General features: G+C 30.9%; 1 pseudogene; it reads left to right on the forward strand.

The window, feature by feature from the left end:
* On the forward strand, window positions 5,508–7,332 carry LOC104764863 (annotated as a pseudogene).

Below are 10,135 nucleotides of genomic sequence, written 5' to 3' on the forward strand. Positions count from 1 at the left end.
AAAATTACATACATTTTATTTTAATATTTATTTTTGATTTTTAAATTACATATAATTAAATTATTATGTTTTATATCTATATACGTAATTATAAACATTTATATGTTGTTAATATAACTTAAATAAATGTATTTTTCTTACCGTTGTTTATATTTTTTTTTATTTTTATAACATATATTTTAATATAATTATATATATATATATATAATGTTTTATGTTGTAAACGTCTAAACCGCCTAAAACCGTCTAGGCCCCGACTAAGCGTTCTAGGCGCTAGGCGTTGGGTCACCGCCCAGATACCGCCTAGCGCTTTCTTGAACACTGCTTGTCTTGTTTAATTGTTTTCATATATATATATATATATATATATATATATATATATTGGGAAAACAAAATTTAGACGATGCATGTTAAATTAGCAAAATAACGGTTCGATATTTCTTTAAAAAACTTTAATTTAGTTTACCATTTTTATCTCTTAATGTCCTTGGATAATTAATAGAAACAATGTTAATCTCCTACATAACCTTGCCTTCTTTTCGTTTAGTTGTTGAACGACTACAAAACATTCATTAAGGCGTGTGGATCAATGAGTTTAGGCCAGATTTCCACATCGTCCGACTAAACAAAATTGGCTAAATCGTTAGTAAGAAAAAGAAACTCAATCGTTTCTACGAAAACAAAATGAATGTTTTGTACAAAACGATTAACTTGGTTCACGCGATTTGGATGTCTTACAAATATACTCTGTTAATGAACTTAAAATGTGAAAAGAATAGAAGTTAAAATGTGAAGCACGAGAGTAAAGAATAGACAGAAAATGTAATTAACATAACGACAGTTACATACACATGGTCTTGACTCTTTTTTTCTCCTTTCCAATTTTGATCATAAATGGTCTTGGTCCACGCGACTTGTATGTCTTACAAATATACATATGTTATATGCGTATAAAGAGAGAGCTAAAAATAACTAGAATTAATGATTTAGTTCGCTAATTTACGTTATTGAATCTAATTACAAACTCACCATTAACCATACGTTTAGATTCTTTTTCCTAGATTTCGTTTAATATGTTTGTAAACAGTTTGTGAAATGTATTATTTCTATAAGTATATGTTTTATTTCGAATATATATACATGCTCATCTTTGGATCAATTTAGTAAAAATAACGTACTGTACGTACTAAGCATAAACATATGATAGTAATTCAAAATCGTCTGCTTAAGTTATTAAACCATGATTTGCAATTAAACTATGTCCACCATTACCGAATTACAGAAGGATCATCTTGCTTTTACTACAAATCATTCAAGTTAGAAAATTAACTAACAGCTACACGAAATATTGTTGAGTAAATGATCATATATCAAAACTAAGTCAATAAGACAATAACTCAAGACCTATACAATAATTTAATTAATTCATACAAACAAACGTAATCTATATAATCAACTCCATAACCATTATTTACCGATTTGATATGATATATTTAGTGAATGCTGTATGCCTGTATTATTTTTCAGAGGTATGCATATTGTTGTTTACATCATTAATATGAAGCATTTTGATATATGTCTACTTAAATAGCCAAAATTTTCCCAAATAACTGAATATGTGAAATTTTACTTTTTGTTTCCGCTCTCGACTTTTGGACTGTTATTTCGATCAATATTGGTAAACAAAAATATGGAGTTAACTAAAAATAACACATAATGATTACGATGTTTGTCGAATAATTTATGTTTGTTTATATATGTTATCATATATATGTAGGTTATGTGTATATTTTTCTTTCCAGCATGTAGGAAATGAATGAGAACATTTTAAAACCGTTGGACTAGATCGAGAGGGAACAACGACCCATCCATTTCAGTAACGTTATTGATTTTTATCTAAAAGAAAATAGAGCAATTTTTTTTTTTTTTTTTTTTTTTTTTAGCAAAAGGAGCAATTTATTTAAATCACACAATAAACAGAACTTCAATGCGTATTGGAAGATTTGCATTGAAACCTCAACATTATGACAGTGTTAAATATGGCTATATATGTTAACGTGAATGTCAGCAATTAATTTGTTGGAAAAACAAATTTGGACTTTGCATATACACCAAGTGTCTCGTACCCCACTGGGACACATGCGAAGTAGACAGTCCTTATACTGTTTTATGAATTACATTCTCATGGATAAAAGCTCTAATTTCATATTTCCATATTATTGTCATGGATACCTAATTTGAGGTTGAGAATGCTGTCATAAAGTTTAATAGGCAGTAAATCTGGTGTGATGCAAGATCGAAGAAGATTACCGGAGGATTCCATCCAAACTGTGAAACAACTATTAATACAGCAAATTAAAAGCAAAGAAGAGACTGCATGTGGGGAGTCTCATCCCGCTTGTCACAAAGTAAACAAGCATGAGTGGCCTGAGTTCTCGCTCTGGTGCTTACTCGGTCAGCCAAGTAAGGAAGAGTTAGTTGGTATAATTGTTTTTTAAGAAATTATAAGTAAATCTGTTACACTAGCGATGGTTGTCATGTTTTCTCACTTGTTGTGTAAACGTTTTGAATATTTTTTTGTTAATATGTTTTGAATTTAACATATACAATTTAGCTGTTAAGATTTGTTGGTACTTGGATGACAGAAATTCTTGTGTAGATATTTAAAAATGAATTATACTGTTAACATAAAGAAAAAGAAAAGAGATCTTGGAGTTTGGCTTGTGAAGTGATTATCTTCTGAAAATTTACCATAAGTGCTAAGATGAGAGATGAGTTATAATTTCTAATTAAGAAGCAGGATATCGAAAAAGATCAGTGTGGGGTTAGCTTGATGCAGTGGAAGAAGAAGCGTATATATGTGCGGTTCGAAGAGGGAAAGATACTAAAGAGTAGTTTGTTACAACGTGTTTGTGGGAGTTTCGAGTTATAACTAACCCTCTTGTGGTTGTATGGGAGTTTCGAGTTACACCTAACTCTGTTATAGTTGTGTGGGAGTTTTGAGCTGTACCTAACTCTCTTGTGGTTGTGTGGGATTTTTGAGTTTCAATTTGGATATTTTGTTGGAAGAAAATTAATGAATGCGTTTTCTTCTCTATTGGGATTTCTGTTTATTACATGGAAAAATCTGCTTGATATTATCATATGGGTTCCCTGATAAAAATGAACATATATATATATATATATATATATATATATAATCTGCTTAATGATAATTGAGATGTTCTTGCATTGGTTAGATTCTGCTGAACCCTATATTGGAATCAAATGATCATTTGGGATATTAATAATCAATGTAGAGAGCGAAGTAGTAGATTTTTTTTTTTTTTGGTCAAAGACGAAGTAGTAGATTAGGTCACTCTCTCTTTTGGACTCTTCATGGTACCAAACTATCAGTCTATCAATATTATAAAAATAAAAATGGAGCCAATTAAAAGACCATAAATAATTTTCACATAATTTGTATGTTATCAAACATAGTAACATTTTCGTGTGAATAATTAATACAATAATTTAGTTAAGTTTTTGATAATATTTCGTATAAGGTTACTTTTAAAACTAACCAATTCATTGATGGATATAAAAATAAACTAGAGAAAATCAGATTTTGCGGATAACATTTCTGAAGGAACAACTGAGAATAGTTTAAAATCGGTGGACTAGATCGAGAGGGAACAAGTTATCACTTTCAGTAACGTTATTGACTTTTGTCGAAAAGGAAAATAGAGCAATTATTTAAGATCACACTCACACAATAAACAAAACTTCAATGCGCGCATTGGATTTATGTCTCGAAGCCTCAACATTTATGTCAGTGTTATTTGGCAGTGAAGGGACCGTTTTCAAAATATCAAAACATAGATTGGATATATGATAACGTGAATGTCAGCAATTTCTTTGTTGGAAAAAAAAAACTTAATTCAAATTTGGACCACAGAGACGGGATTACGTGACAGTCTTCCATACTTTAACATTGTTATTACCATTTTGGGTAATACTATTTTTGTTTTTTTTGGCATTGTTTTTTTTTTTGGTGCAAAAAAAAAAACTATTTTTGTTTTTTTTCAGAGATATTTTTCATAGATAACTAAATTGCATATTTCATATTGTACTTACCCAAAGACACAGTTACACACACATTGAGTACGTACATTTATCCATCTTTTGAACCGCCAGTGCTTCTACATTGTGCTTAAGCAATTAATTTACAAGCTACAAAAAGATAAGGGACTTTTTTTTGGATGTACCAATAAATCCGTTGTTACTGGAATATATTAATCATTGGATTTTAGTAACTGTAAGAATAATTGAAGGCGTTTATTTCATAAGAAATACAAGATCTAAATCATATGGTTTTAGATAAAATTTCAGTTTGCCAGAAAAAAAAAGATAAAATTTCAGATAATTTTATAACAAGTCACTACAATTTTTATAAATTCCTTCATATCTTCTAAAACGTATTAAGTTTAAAACTTAGGGTTGAATACTAATATGTGAATGAATCTCACTCTGACCGTGTCCAACATACATAGTTCCATACTAATAACGAACATTTTTCAACCATCGGACGAGTTCCAAATTCTCAACCAAACAATTTTTTCCGTACATACTAAGATGTATATTATATTATTGTATTAAGTAAATTACATGTCTGTGCATACAAATTCTGCGCCTTTATATATGTGAGAATAATATATATTATATGTGGAATATGAAATTTATAAATTAATAGTATGTACAGAAAAGACATTAAAATTAAACTCACATTATCTCTCTTAATAATAATAATAAAAAATTAATTATAAATTGTAGAATATTACATTAAATACCTTTAAGAAAAAACTGTAAATAAAGAACTTTTGATATAAAAGAAATATTATAATATATGATATATAAATAGACTATAAAATATAAATATATGTAACTAGAAGTGAATTATATATCCCACTATAAATTAATACTTTGTTGTCCCAAACGGGATTTCGAATTCTCATCATGTTATCAGTAGAGAATATAAAATGTGTCCCAAATCAGCAAAGCATTCTCGTATGGGACAAGAATTTATGAGAGGAAACGGGTACCGGATGGAACACAATATGAATTATACCCATCTTTAATAAATACAAATTTAAAATTCTGTGGTAACGGTAAATGACATTGTTGAGTTGATTCACGGAATTTTAATCAAAAGTCAATTTGAATTCCAATGATGTAAGATAATTTTTAATTTATATATATATATATATATATTTAATTTATGTGGAAATGTTAAAATGATATCTATTATTTAAGATAGAGGTATAATGTATATTACACATGTTTCATAAGTGGTTTATTATATACTCCATGTAAACATAGGTGATATTAATTGGTTTATACAAACGTGAATACTGAACGTGAATTTATTTTTTCTTTTTATTTTTTCTTTTAATGTTGAAGATAATAATAGATTGGAAGATATCCAAATATCTCGCTACATCGAGGAACCCCATTAATGTTCCTCACTCTTGAAAAGATCATTCTACGTACTTCTTCTATATAAGTGAAAGAGAGCCTCACATATATAGAAGTCCCTAATATTATTATTAATTATAACAAGAATATACTTATTATCTTAAGATGAGGTGATGTACGCTGATTCATCAGACTCGACGGGATAAGTGATACGTGCCGAGATCTGACTTGTTCACCAGAGTGCAAAACCAAAAGAATAAGAAGGGGAAACGAAAATGGGGAGGATGACGTGGGTCGACGCCAACGGGATGAAGAAAGGAGAGTGGACGGCGGAGGAAGACCGGACGCTCGTCGCGTACATCAAAGTACACGGTCTCGGCAACTGGTGTATACTGGCTAAGAAAGCAGGTATAAATCTATACTTTTACACCATGTATATCTATCAGACTATATATGTTGTATGCATACTTTAGATTCTAGTTTCTGTCGGACTAAAAGATACAAAAAATAGAAAGGATTTTGTTTAGAGTATGTTTTGTTTTGGTTTTTTTTTTTTTTCTCCATTTGGTTTTATTGAAGAAATTATTAAAAAAAAATATCGATTTTGAGAAGTAAATTTAGTTGTTATATAGATGAAATTACAAAAATTTAATAGTAGTTCTGTAAACCAAATAAATAGGGAACCTATAATTAGGAAAGGATAGGTCTTACGAGCTTTTGGTTGATACATAAATCTGTGTGTATTACACTTTTTGTCTTTTCTTTTTTGCTCATGCTACAAACTGATGTTGTAGAAGATATTTATTAATATACTTATAAACTTGCAGAACCTTCTATCATATTGTATCGATGTGATGATATTATATGTAACAAAGTGTATGAAACTCAAATTATTATATATCTCTAGAAATTAGATTATGATCCTTTTAAACCCAAAATAGAGTATCTTTCATTTTTTGTTCTCTCTTTAGTTTGTTTGATGGAATAAAATGTTCAACCTTTTTCTAACTTCTCTGTTTGCCACCGTGATGAAATAATAATACCTTATTTTCTGATAATTCTATAATTTAAATGTAAAAAAGGTCTGCCAAGATGTGGAAGGAGTTGTAGATTAAGGTGGCTGAATTATCTGAGGCCTGGGATTAAAAGAAGCAAGTTCACTCCTCAGGAGGAAAACGAAATCATCAAGTACCATGCCCTTATTGGAAACAGGTAAATTAGTTTGTAATTACATGTAAACCCAACCCATCAATTCTTGATCAATACTTTTTAAATTATTATAGCAATATGGTGGTACTTTCTTTTAGATTGATGATACGTAATTACAAGGTGGGCAGTAATAGCTAAGCAATTGCCGAACCGAACAGATCATGACATCAAGAACCATTGGAACTCATGTCTTAAAAAAAGACTCGCTAAAGAAAGAATCGATCCAATGACACATGAGCCAACAGTTCTGACCGTCGAAACCACCTCCTCCTCAACGACGTCGCCTTCTTCGACACCGAGCCCTACTTCTTCTTCTTTTTCCTCCACTGGCTCTGCACGTCTCCTTAACAAGCTCGCTGCTGGTATCGCCTCGAGAATATACAGACCCGACAAGATCAAAATGGTGATATTCTCTGAAGAACCAAGAGAAGCCAGTGATCAAGAAAAGATGCTGATAACCATGGGAGGATTTGATTGCTTGTTTTATGGACTTTGATGAGAAGCTGGGTACGGCTTTGTTTTGTGAACTACCTTGTCATGACTCTACTCCTACGCAGTGCAGGCTTAGCACATGTGCTGAGGGTGCAAAAGCATAGGATCCAAGGGTCCAAAAATATTTTACATGTTAATTTTTTTTTATATTTTTTAAAATTAGTATATATTTACTTATTTAGGTTTTTTTATGATATAGCAATAGCACTGGACCTAGATAAAATTTGAGCTGGGCCTGCTCCTACGACGACTAGCTTAGTGGCTTTTAATGCTACTCAATAATTGAGCCATATTGTACTACTAGTATGAGTATCCCAGATAACACCGCGAAGCAAGAAGAAGTTGCGCAAGTAGTCAAAGTTCTCACCTAATTAGTTATCTATAAGGCTCTCAATGAAAACGTGCGAGACAATTGCCTGGGAAGTGCGGTAACGTCGTGACATTTCCAAGAGTAACAAAGAAAGACTTTACATATACGTATGTATTTATACGTTTTCGTTACTATTAGAACCGTACTACAGTTGTAACACATGTTATTATTATTCAAAGCCTAAAAGTGGTAGAAATATGAATGGAATGGACTCTACTCATGTCATCTATACACGTTGACTTCTTAATCTGCTCCCGCAGATGGAGTGGACTCTACTCTTATCTTTAAATATAATATCTCTCCCGATTTTTTTTTTTTTAAATCCATACCACTTCGCTAAAACGTTTCTTAAATCTCTCTCCATCGTGTTCGATGGTATTCTAGTATCTAGCTGGCCCCAAAAAAAAAAATCAAATTCAACCTAAAAAAAGATTACGAATTATCTCAACATTACACAATCCAGTATGAAATAACAAACTCCGGGTATTGTTTGATGACGTAAAATAATCAAACTTAAACCCACCGCCGCCGGAGAGAAATCGAAACCCCATGAGACGGAAATATACGATGGCGAAAATTTGATAGATTACGATCAGAAGAACGTTACCTTTGCCACTACGGTACGAAACACCTATAATTAACGATAGAATGTGCATGATGATGTTTACATACCACAAGTGAATGTTTAATAATCTAAGCTAACCAAGTTGTAACAAACTCTATACACTTTATACTACTCTAATATTAGCTCCACAAGCCTCATGATTTTGTATTGCTGGAACTTCCAGATCTATATGGCCGGTTTATCTTAGTCGACATGGCTCGATTCTTCTTCTTCGCACGACTCACTCTCTCTCTGCGTCCATCAGAGCTGCCTCCCCCAACATCCCAACATCAATTTCTACAACTAGCTAGAATTTCTGTTTTCTTCTTGATGTTTTCTGTCATTGGCTATTACTTATATGTCTGCCTATGCCTTGTTACTCACCATCATCTACAGATACTTAACATTATGGAAGAAAAATCAAAGACTAAAAGATTTTGGTATCGTTGTGCAGACATTTTGATGAAAAGCCAAAATCTTGATTATTATTATTATTATTTTTTTAGACAGAGGAACAAGCGCCTAATTGGATTCTTCTTAATTAGTCTCAGTTACCTATTTCATTAGGGACACATAATCCATATCTGATCAATGTTTAATTGGAACGATAACTAAATTTCTTGTCAATGGTGTAGGAGTGATAGTTGTAGTACACTCTCAAATCTTATCCATGTTGTTGCAGTCAACAAGATCGCCAAAGTTTTTTGTAGATGCAAGATTTTACCCTGGAAGAATGATGAAAAAAACACCATATAAAAATTACGGATTCAAAGTTGATCTTACCGATTACTTCACTGTTCTTACGTAGCCTATGTTTACATGTACTGAAAAGTATTACTGCTCGTTCTAATGTCATGATTGATTTCTACAGTCTTCAACAAGTTTGATTACTCCAAGTCTCCAATTGAAGTATTGAACGGTACTTTCTAGCTCTCTTTAAATTAATCATGGCTCAGAGTCCTACTTTAACATTAATGAGTTTTTCCACGCAGATAATGAGAACCGTAATTAGGAATCAAATAACTAGGTTGGGATTTCATTTCCATAATTAGGAATTGTTTTTTATGCGCTTCAGCGCTTGTTTCTTTTGATAGTTACTAGTCTGCATGTAACAATGGTTTGACCGTCAAATACGTTTTGTTGTTCTTATTAATGAATCTTTTTATTTAAGAGAAATTTTTGTTACCCTGACCTTTATTTATGAGGGTTTCATCAATAATTAAGTTGATGAGTTTAAAATATTTCAAGAATTTTTTAATTAATTATTTAGTTGAGAGCTTTATAAGATCGCCCAATACTTTAGAAATTTTCTTTCACTGAAATCCTTTTTAACAATGATAAAAGAATAAAGAAAACCAAAATTTTATTGCCATCGGAAAAATTAAGTTTGAATTTTAATTTTTTTACATCAATTGTTACCCTCTTAATAAAATTAAAATGTGGTCCATCACGAGATTTTTAGATATAGAGAGAAAATATAGACGTAACATGTATATAATACATACACACGGACGTGGACATAGATCCTGTCACATTTGATAGATGGTTTTGGTCACGACAAAAAACAAAATAAATGGTCCTGGTCCACGCAACGAATGGCTTACAAATATACATATATATATATATATAGTATATACTATATATTATGCATTCTTGGACATATAAAGAGCTATTACTTATATGAAGAGCTAAAAATAACTTGAATGAATTAGTTCGCTAAATTGTGTTATTGAATCTAACAACAAACTCACATTTCGTCAAAAAAAAAATTTCCTTCGATTAGGTTTTATTAGTTTGTAAACATATTATGAAATATATTTATTTCAAAAAAGACATGTTCATCTTTGGATCAAACTAGTCAAAAAAATACTGCGTACATATGATGATAAATATGAAATCAAATCATAAGATAAACAATAATTATGATGTTCATCACATCATTTATGTTTCTTTATATTATATGCTATATCATACATATTTATTTTTTAGTGTAGCATTCATTGTAC

The sequence above is a fragment of the Camelina sativa genome, chromosome 19 (assembly GCF_000633955.1).
Source record: "Camelina sativa cultivar DH55 chromosome 19, Cs, whole genome shotgun sequence".
Classification (NCBI taxonomy): Eukaryota; Viridiplantae; Streptophyta; class Magnoliopsida; order Brassicales; family Brassicaceae; genus Camelina; species Camelina sativa.